Raw genomic sequence first — 10,000 nt, 5'->3', positions numbered from 1 at the left:
GTCACCCAGACTTTTTTCATGGTATGAGGATTTCAGTATAATATACGACTTCATTCGACGAGTCGTGTCACAACAACGCCAATCAAGTTGATATACATAAGCTCTTGGGAACAAAGTCTCATTTTCAACATCTTAGTAACCATGTCGTGAGCGCTGGCTACTATCGGTTGTTTTAAGAAAAGTTTAGACAACTGTATGGATGGGGATGACAGGTGGTAATGGACATGGAACTGCCTAGTGTAGGCCATATGGTCTCTTGCAGCCTCCTTAATTCTTATGTTTTTTGTTATGGAGGAAGGCATCTTGGGTGTGTATCTCCTGAATGAATGATTTAACGAAGCGTAATTCTTTCACTCTCGACCCCCGCCATGGGGCTTGAGGTTGGGGACGGGGTAGGAAGTGATGCAGCATTTGACCGATTCCTTACGCTGGCCACTAAGTTCCCTGATGAATAAAATCCTTAGGCGCCCGCCAGGACAAATGAATAACTCGCACAGAGGAAGATTTTAGTGTATTATTTCTGTTTGTAAGATATACAAGAAGGCAAAAACAGCATATATTGTATATACGTATTTGACTTACGAAAGAAGAAAAAGTCACCAAAATAACTTTTAGCAAGTCATTCAATCAGCTCATAAATAGATGCAGATGGCATCCTTAATTAGATGTCATAATTCAAAAGCAAATAAACAAATAAATTAATAAATAAATAGACAAATAAATACATAAAAATGCAAGATGAATAAATACATAAACGAATAAATTAATAAACAAATAAATAAATACATTTCGAACATGCGCCACATCCAACCAATCGCATGATCAAAATGCGCCTCGACTGGTGACAACACATCAATCGTCGTCTCGTCGATTGCATAGGAATGCCACTATTACCTGTTTCTTTTATTATTCGTCGCCTTCCTTATTTCGTCTGACAAATACCTGTGGAAGACATGCACCTCGCAGTTCTGTCCCTCTTGCCAGGAGACGAGAGAATTCTTTACAGAACTATTCACTTATATGAATTAAAATTAATTCCACAAACCAATAAAATATCGACATTTCCTGAACGCTCAAGTGGGAAAGATGCACGATTTCAGCATGTGACCTTTCACACACACTTGTCCTATTTATACATTTCCTGTCTAATGCCAGGCAATTTTATTCAACTAGGCGAAACACCACCGTCTTTCAAGAGTTCCTATTATTTTCCTAACCCTTTCCACGTGCAGTTACACAAGAAATTTAAAAAAGAGAATGCAAATTCACTCAATTGAAATTAAGATTTTGATACCCAGCCTTGCCTCTAAAAGTATCTGGCAACTGCTCTGTAAACTACCTTGAAATGCCAGATACTTCCACAGATAGAACTAGTATGCAACCACACCACTGAAAACAAAATAGTATATCCCTTGCACAAATAATGCCGGGCTTACTTGTAAAACAAACAAACAAAAAACCAAACAAATAGATAAGTAAATGCACTAATATAGAAATAATAGAAAATATGCGGACATGGAATCAACGACAACTGTGTTTCGTGATTGTATCTAACACCTTTACTGCCAGGAGAAAGTTGCAAATAAATGAATCGGTGTGTAGTACCTCGAGCGTACCGCACGCGTGCATTTTAACTTATCTCTGTTTTCGATTATCCTTCAGTCGATTTTCCACTTGCCTATTCATTTACCCACGAATGAATTTATTCATCTAGTTCCCTATCTATTCATTGTCCTTGTATATGAATGTGCATTACTGTTGCCTAGTTTCTCTGTATATTTTCTTTTTATTCTTACCAATGAATTTATTCAATAATTTATACATTCAGTTTAACTTGTATTGATGCTACACAAACCTGTTGTGTTTATTATTATTTTCATCCATTAATGCCTAAACGTAAAACAGCGAGACCACGTGGTCCAGCCATGTCAGTCTTCAAGTAGGATTCTTTATGGCCCAATAGGTCAGCTGCCAAGCGCTGCCAACGAGCGTGACGTGGACCAGAAAGTCAAGGTCACAAGGGATGTCAGCGACGCCATTAATCTTCTCTTTTGTTCTCCTTCACTTTTATATCAAATGATAATAATGTTATTATTATTATTATTATTATTATTATTATTATTATTATTATTATTATTAATTATAATAATAATTATAATAATAATAATAATAATAATAATAATAATAATAATAATAATAATAATAATAATAATAATAATAATAATAATAATAATAATAAAATATATATATATATATAGAATAATAATAATAATAAAAATAAAATAACATTAATTATAATAATAATAATAATAATAATAATAATAATAATAATAATAATAATAATAATAATAATAATAATAATAATAATAATAATAATAATAATAATAATAATAATAATAATAATAATAATAATAATAATAATAATAATAATAATAATAATAATAATAATAATAATAATAATAATAATAATGATGGTAACAATAATGACAATAAAATAATGATAACAACAACAGCAATAATAATAATAATAACAATAGTAATAAAAATAATAAAAATAAAATTTCTAAACCAATAGGTAGCAAGCCAAGGTTACTTGGTAATAAAAGGAATAAATAAACATAACAAAACAAAATAAAAAGTGCAAATTGCTTCCGTATTTGTGAAAAATTTCCATCCTTCCGTTCCGAGTGGCCCTTCTCCCATTTCACTATAATTGGCGCCAGGCGATTTTATTAATCTCCGTGGCATACAAAAACAAATAAATCCAATCACCAATTGCATGAATGTGTGCGCGTGTTTGATTCATCATGGTCTTGGATCACGTGTTGGACTCGTGATCGACAGCTATTTCCCTCCCGGAAGAGAGTTCAGAGCTCACATATGACCAATCCATGTGTAATGCTGTGACCTTACACGCACACACACCCCTAACTCCCCGCCCACGAGCGATACTGAAATTACTTCATCCCTGGACGGGATTCGAACCCGGACCGCCGTAGTGGCGGCCGGGAACTCTACCACTGTGTGTGTGTGTGTGTGTGTGTGTGTGTGTGTGTGTGTGTGTGTGTGTGTGTGTGTGTGTGTGTGTGTGTGTGTGTGTGTGTGTGCGTACGTACAACATAACTGCACTCACCCACCCTATAATTAACTCCTTGAGGCGTTTCTACCAAGAAAGGACCTCACCTGAATGAATGCCTCTGGCGTCAACCAGAATAATATGAGCAAAGGGGCCGTCGTGGTCCTGAGATCACAGCCCAAGGGATCTCAAGAGTAAACAGATTGAAACACAACCATGCGAACACGTACTCCGAACAGATGTAAACACAACCCAAACAATCGTGACGTCATCAAAAGACGCCGTCTCTCTGAAAACAGAAAAAAATGAAGAAGAAGAAGGCGAATGTTAAATGTTAGATGAAGAACAGGAGAAAAAGAAAAAGAATAAGAAGAAGAATAGGAAAAAGACGAATAGGAAGAAGAGGAAGAAGCACGTTTGCCCGCCTGATCAGACCAGTTGTCTCCATCTCTCTCTCGCGACAGACAGAGCGGCCAGCCACAGTCAGAGCGTGAGCTGCGGTAAACAGATTTGGGCTCCTACGATAATGCGCTTAGGCTCTCTTTCATTAAGGTCTGTAAACTGATGACGTATATATATATATATATATATATATATATATATATATATATATATATATATATATATATATATATATATATATATATAATATATATATATATATATATATATATACAGTATATATATATATATATATATATATACATACATACATGTGTGTGCATATATGTACACATTCATGTATGCATATACATACAAACACACATAAACACCCACAAATATATACACACATGCATACACACACACGCATAGGCACACACGTGTATATATATATATATATATATATATATATATATATATATAATATATATATATATATATATAAATATATATATATATATATATATATATATATATATATATATGTATAGATATCTAGATATATATCTATATATATATCTATCTATTTCTTCACAAGTACTCGCGCACACGTGCAAACACTCACATACATAGACAAATATACTCACACGTGCAAATAGGAAGGCACACATACATACGTACATACACACATACAAACACATATAAATACACACACGCGGACACATACGTACAAACACACCCACACACACGTGCACACAGGAACACACATACACACAAGCAAATATGCACACAGACACACACACGCATACGCGGACACACACACACACACACACACACACACACACACACACGTACATACGCGGGCACACACATACGCACAAACACACACATACGTACACGTGCACATGGGCGGACACACGGACACAAATCCTTTAATCTGACACGTCGAGGAGGCCCTCCCGCCGAAGAAGACCTCCTCCTGCTCGGCGGGACCTTACTTCGGATACCGGGCAGGAATCGTTTTTCGACCCAGAGTTCCTACCCGGCGAATAAGCCCCACTTTCCCGAGCTCGACGAAGGAGAGACTCCGTTCGATGGGGTCCGACGGATAATAATCCGCCCAAGAGGCATAGAAGGCTACTCTCGGGGGAACTGTGGGAAGCCGTCGCAAGGCAGAGGGTCCGCGACACGCAACCAGGGCCGCCTCTCGGCGTACTATCTCATGCGGCGTTCGGGCTCTGTCGTGCTGATCGTCAAGGACCGCTGGAACGTTGCTCCCCCTGGCACCTGATAAAGCCGGTTTTCAAGAGGTGGAAGACCCTGTTGAAACGCTGGGCGGAGTTCCTGCGGTCCTGCTGGAGCAGACGTAGTGGGGCCGTATGATAACCCCCCGCGTCTGGAGTGGCGAGTGTTTAGAAGGCGTGCCGGGTATTCAGAAGGCGAGGTGGGTGTTGAGAAGGCGAGGAGGAGGGTGGGTTGTCACAGGAGAAGTGAAGGAGCAGGGAGGAGACCAAGGAGGAGGAGGAGGAGGAGGAGGAGGAGGAGGAGCGAAAGGAGGGAGACCGAGAAGGAGGCCTCCCTGAGCTGAATAAAGTTGTCTGGTGCTGTTATCAAAAAGAAAGTTCCCGAAAGACGCTGCCGCCATCCTCTCTTGCTTTGTTGTCGACAGAGAAAACCTTTTTTACCTGCGTGTCGTCCACCCACGTCTGTTTGTTGACTTCCCCTGCGACAAATCCTCGTGGTCCTTTCTTCTGCCTTCAGCAAAGATGTTTCTACTTTAGTGGAGCAGTTTGGTGATAACTACAACTACTACTTCTGCTACTTCCTTCTCCTCTTCTTTCCAATTCTGACGAAACTCCGCTCCGTTCCGTCTCTATGGAGGAGTTCGTCTTCGAATGAGTGAAATTGCCAGAAGCCGCACCACAGGTCCCTCCATAGGTCCCGTCAGAAGTCCCGCTACAGGTCCCTCCGGAGGTCCTGCAATAGTTCCGAAAGGGTCCATCAGAGGTCTCTCCAGAGGGCCCGTCAGAGGTTCCTCCAAAGGTCCGGCAAAGGTTTCGACAGGGTCCGTCAGAGTTTCCGGCAAGGTCTCTCCAGGTCTTCGTCAGAGGTCCCGACAGTGATCCTTCGAACAACTCCTGGGATTTTTGTAAAAGGTCCAAATTCGCTAATGATTGTGTGGAGCCATTAGTGATACTCCCGAAATGTGCTAAGACGAGTGCGTCTGTGCCACGTGACATGATATCATGCCATGTGTGCTTATATATATTCTTTTAATTAGGACGTTTGTAGCTTTGGAGTATTTGTTTTCTCTAATGATTTCTGTACAAGAAGAGCATGAGAGGCTCTATACCTTTATGTCTGAAACGCAAAGATTACAATTAATACAACCACCAATAATCTACAGATGTGAAACTTGGAAACTGACGAAGGCGGTGAAGACAAAGCTAAGGAGTGCACAGAGGAGAATGGAGAGATCAATGGTGGGAATAACGCTGAGAAACCAAATGAAAGGTGGGTTTGAGAGTAGAGTGGAGTGAAAGATGTGAAGGCAGTGAAAGAGCTGGGGTGGAATTGGACAGGTAAGTTTGCGCGAACAACTGATGAGCGATGGAGCAAGTGTGTTACTGAATGGACGCCGCGAGATGGAAAGCGTGGAATTGAGAGACCAGACAGAAGGTGGAGAGACGAGATAGAGAAGTTTGCAAGAGTTAGGTGGCAGAGGTTGGCTCAGTCGCGCGAGTCATGTAATGTTATGAAAGAGGCCTTTGTTCAGCAATGGTCTTAGAATAGCTGACTGATTGATATTCATATATTCATCTTACCAACCACATTAACTTTTTCCATTTTAATTCCTCGCAAATACAATCGAAACTAACAGGAGCTCGATGGAAGGATATTCGGAAACTGATGCGCTGTCGAGCTGAGATTCGAACCTAGCCGATACGTAACAAATGAACACGATTTTTATATACTATCCCACTTTTGCACATACTACCAATTGCGCTATCATGGCAGGGATGAATTGAGTTAGAAAATCGCGTATATGTAAATCGAGCATACATATATAAGAAATTGCGTTCAACTCATACCCCTCTTGATAGCGCAATTGGTTAAGTTACTGTTCATTTGTTACGTTTCAGCTAGGTTCGAATCCTAGCCTGACAGCGTATCTATTCCGGAATATGCTTCAATCGTGCTCCTGTTAGTCTCGATCGTGTTTCCAAGGAATACAAATGGAAAAATTTAATATGGTTGGTACATACTTACATATATATATATATACAAGGCTTTTTCCCCTTACTAGGGAGGTAGCCAAAAAGGAAAAGGCATAAAATCATTCCCACCCATTCCATCCCTGAATACACTCCACACCCCCTCCACCCTCCCTCTCATCTTAGCACCTCCTGGATGACGGGTCATCCCTGCACCTTGTCCACTGCCCTGGGTCAGAAGCAGTGTCGCAAGACACAGCACATCCACAGCAAGGCCGCTTCATTAAATCGGTGACCCCCCCTCTCCGTCCCCCCATGCATAAAGGAGAGGACGGGGAGAAATCCCTTTGGGCTTTGTCAAAATTTGCTCACACATACTACCTCACCATTCCCCCGCCCATTCCACCTCATGCATCACAACATCATCCATATACAACCATTCTCCATTCACCCCTGTCTTCTGTCCTCTCCCTTCCTTCCTCAACATTCCCCTCTTCCCCAAAGCCCCCTTCACCCCATCCATCCACCTCATCCTAGGACGTCCCCTCATGTTCACTTCCTCCACATCTGCCTTCCATACCTCTTTTACTAGTCTTTCTTCACTCAGTCTTTCCACGTGTCCAAACCATCCTAATACTCTTTCATCAACCCTATCTCCCAACCCCCTTTCCACCCCTGTCCTCCTCCTCACCTCCTCATTTCTCACTCTATCTAGCCTAGTAACCCCCATCATACTTCTCAGACACCTCATCTCAAACACATTCAAACTCCTTCTCTCTTCCTCTTTTATGTTCCATGTTTCTGCCCCATACATTGCTGTTGGCACAATCACTCCTTCATATATGGTTGGTAAAATTAAAACATATGTACTGTGGACCATCCAGTGTGTGTTGTAATACTATCTCACCTGTGTACATACTACCAACTGCGGTATCATGGCGGGGATGGGTTGAGTATAAAATCCGTATATATGTACGTGACTCGAGCATACATATACAAGAAATTGATAGCGTCATTTGTCACTGTCCATTTGTTACGTATCGGCTAGGCTCGAATCTCAGGCCGACAGCGTATCAGTTTCTGAATATGCTTCCATCGAGCTCCTCTTAGTCTCGATCGTGTTTGCAAGTAATTAAAATGGAAAAAATTATGTAGTTAATAAATGAAAATCTATGTAATGGAGACCATTCAGTTCATGTTGTAATATATATATATATATATATATATATATATATATATATATATATATATATATATATATATATATATATATATATATATATATACATATACATATATATATATATATATATATACACACACACACACACACACACACACACACACATATATATATATATATGTATGTGTGTGTGTGTGTGTGTGTGTGTGTGTGTGTGTGTGTGTGTGTGTGTGTGTGTGTGTGTGTGTGTGTGTGTGTGTGTGTGTGTGTGTGTGTGTGTGTGTGTGTGTGTGTAATAAAACCACTTGGAAAATAAAATGAAAGGTGACCGAACGTTTTCGTCTACCTTAAATAGACGAAAACGTTCGGTCACCTTTAATTTAATTTTCCAGGTGGTTTTATTACACACACACACACACACACACACACACACACACACACACACATATATATATATATATATATGTGTGTGTGTGTGTGTGTGTGTGTGTGTGTGTGTGTGTGTGTGTGTGTGTGTGTGTATTTTGCGGGAGAAGAGCTATGCTCGTAGGGTCCCGCAGTTGTATCTTTCTGCATCTAGTTCTTTCTTAAAGTCGTGTATATTTTTCGCACTCACTGTTTTCTCTTTCAATTTATTCCATATATCTATCACTCTATGTGGAAAGCTATTCTTTTTCAGATATCTTCTGTAACTGTCCTTCTGAATTTTCTTCTTGTGTCCCCTTGCATTTCTTCTGTCCCATTTAATTAGATCATCCCTGTCAAGGACTTCCATCCCTTTCATAATTCTATATATGGATATCAAATCACCTCTTTCTCTTCTCTGTTCCAGAGTTAATAAGTTGAGTTTGTCCAATCTTTGTTCGTATGCCAACATGCTATGTGTTGGTGCCATCTTTGTTAGTGCTCTTTGAATTCTTTCTAGTTTCTTTGTGTTTTTTTTCTTTTACTGTGTGTCCATAGCGACGCTGCATACTCTAATTTTGGTCTTATCAGTGTAACTAGTATTTATTTTACCATTTCCTCGTCCATGTAATCAAAGGTCACTTTCATTGATCTTATTAAGTTGTAGGTTTCTCCAACTATTTTATTTACATGTTTGTCTGGTGTCATATCATTTGAAATAATTACTCCTAGGTCTCTTTCTGATTTTACTTTTGTAACTTCTTTTGTTCTAATTTTGTATTGACCGGAAATTCTATTTTTACTTTTTCCAAATTCCATTATACTACATTTCTTAATGTTGAAATTCGCTTCGTTCTTTTTACTCCAATTCCAAACTTTGTCCAGATCTCCCTGAAAAGATTTACAGTCTTCTTCGTTACTCACTCTCTTGAATAGTTTTGTATCATTCATGTCGTTTATATAAATAGCAAACGTTATCGGAGCCAACACAGATCCTTGAGGTACTCCACTTATCATGTCTACCCATTTTGAGTTCTTTTCTCTAAGTATCACTCATTTTTCTTCCTTTCAAGAAGTCTTCCATCCATTCCAATAATTTTCCTTGTATTCCACCTATTAGTTCAATTTTTCTTAGTAGTTTTTTGTGTGGTACTTTGTCGAAAGCCTTTTGTAGGTCCAGGAAGGCACAATCTGCCCAGCCATCTCTTTCTTGTATTATGTCTAGCAATCTTGAGTAAAAGCATATTAAGTTTGTAGTACATGATCTTCCACTTCTAAATCCAAATTGGTTGGGGTTTAATATTTTGTTCTTTTCCAAGTGTTTAGTCCATTTGTTTTTAATAACTCTTTCGCATATTTTTGCAATTGTGCTTGTAAGGGATACTGGTCTATAATTTGTTGGATTTTCTTTATTTCCTCCCTTATATATTGGTACAATATTAGCATTCTTCCAGTCTTGTGGTACTTTTTCTTCTAGTGAGAAGTTAATTATCTTGTGTATTTTGTCTGTGAGTTCGTCTATGCATTCTTTTAATATCCAGTTCGCTATTCCGTCTGGCCCATGTGACTTTCTGACATCAAGTTTCTTTATTTGGTCCCTTATTTCTTTCTGTGTCACCATTATTTCTTCCATTTTAGGGGATCCTTCCTGGTGACTATCATCCCACAATTGTGAGCTTTCAATTGTAAAAACAGACTTAAAGTGTCTGGTCATTACTTCAGCCATTTCTACATCTTCTG

This window comes from Oratosquilla oratoria, chromosome 9 (assembly GCF_046742065.1).
Source record: "Oratosquilla oratoria isolate Oo_2021 chromosome 9, ASM4674206v1, whole genome shotgun sequence".
Lineage (NCBI taxonomy): Eukaryota > Metazoa > Arthropoda > Malacostraca > Stomatopoda > Squillidae > Oratosquilla > Oratosquilla oratoria.
This window is presented reverse-complemented; position numbering follows the sequence as displayed.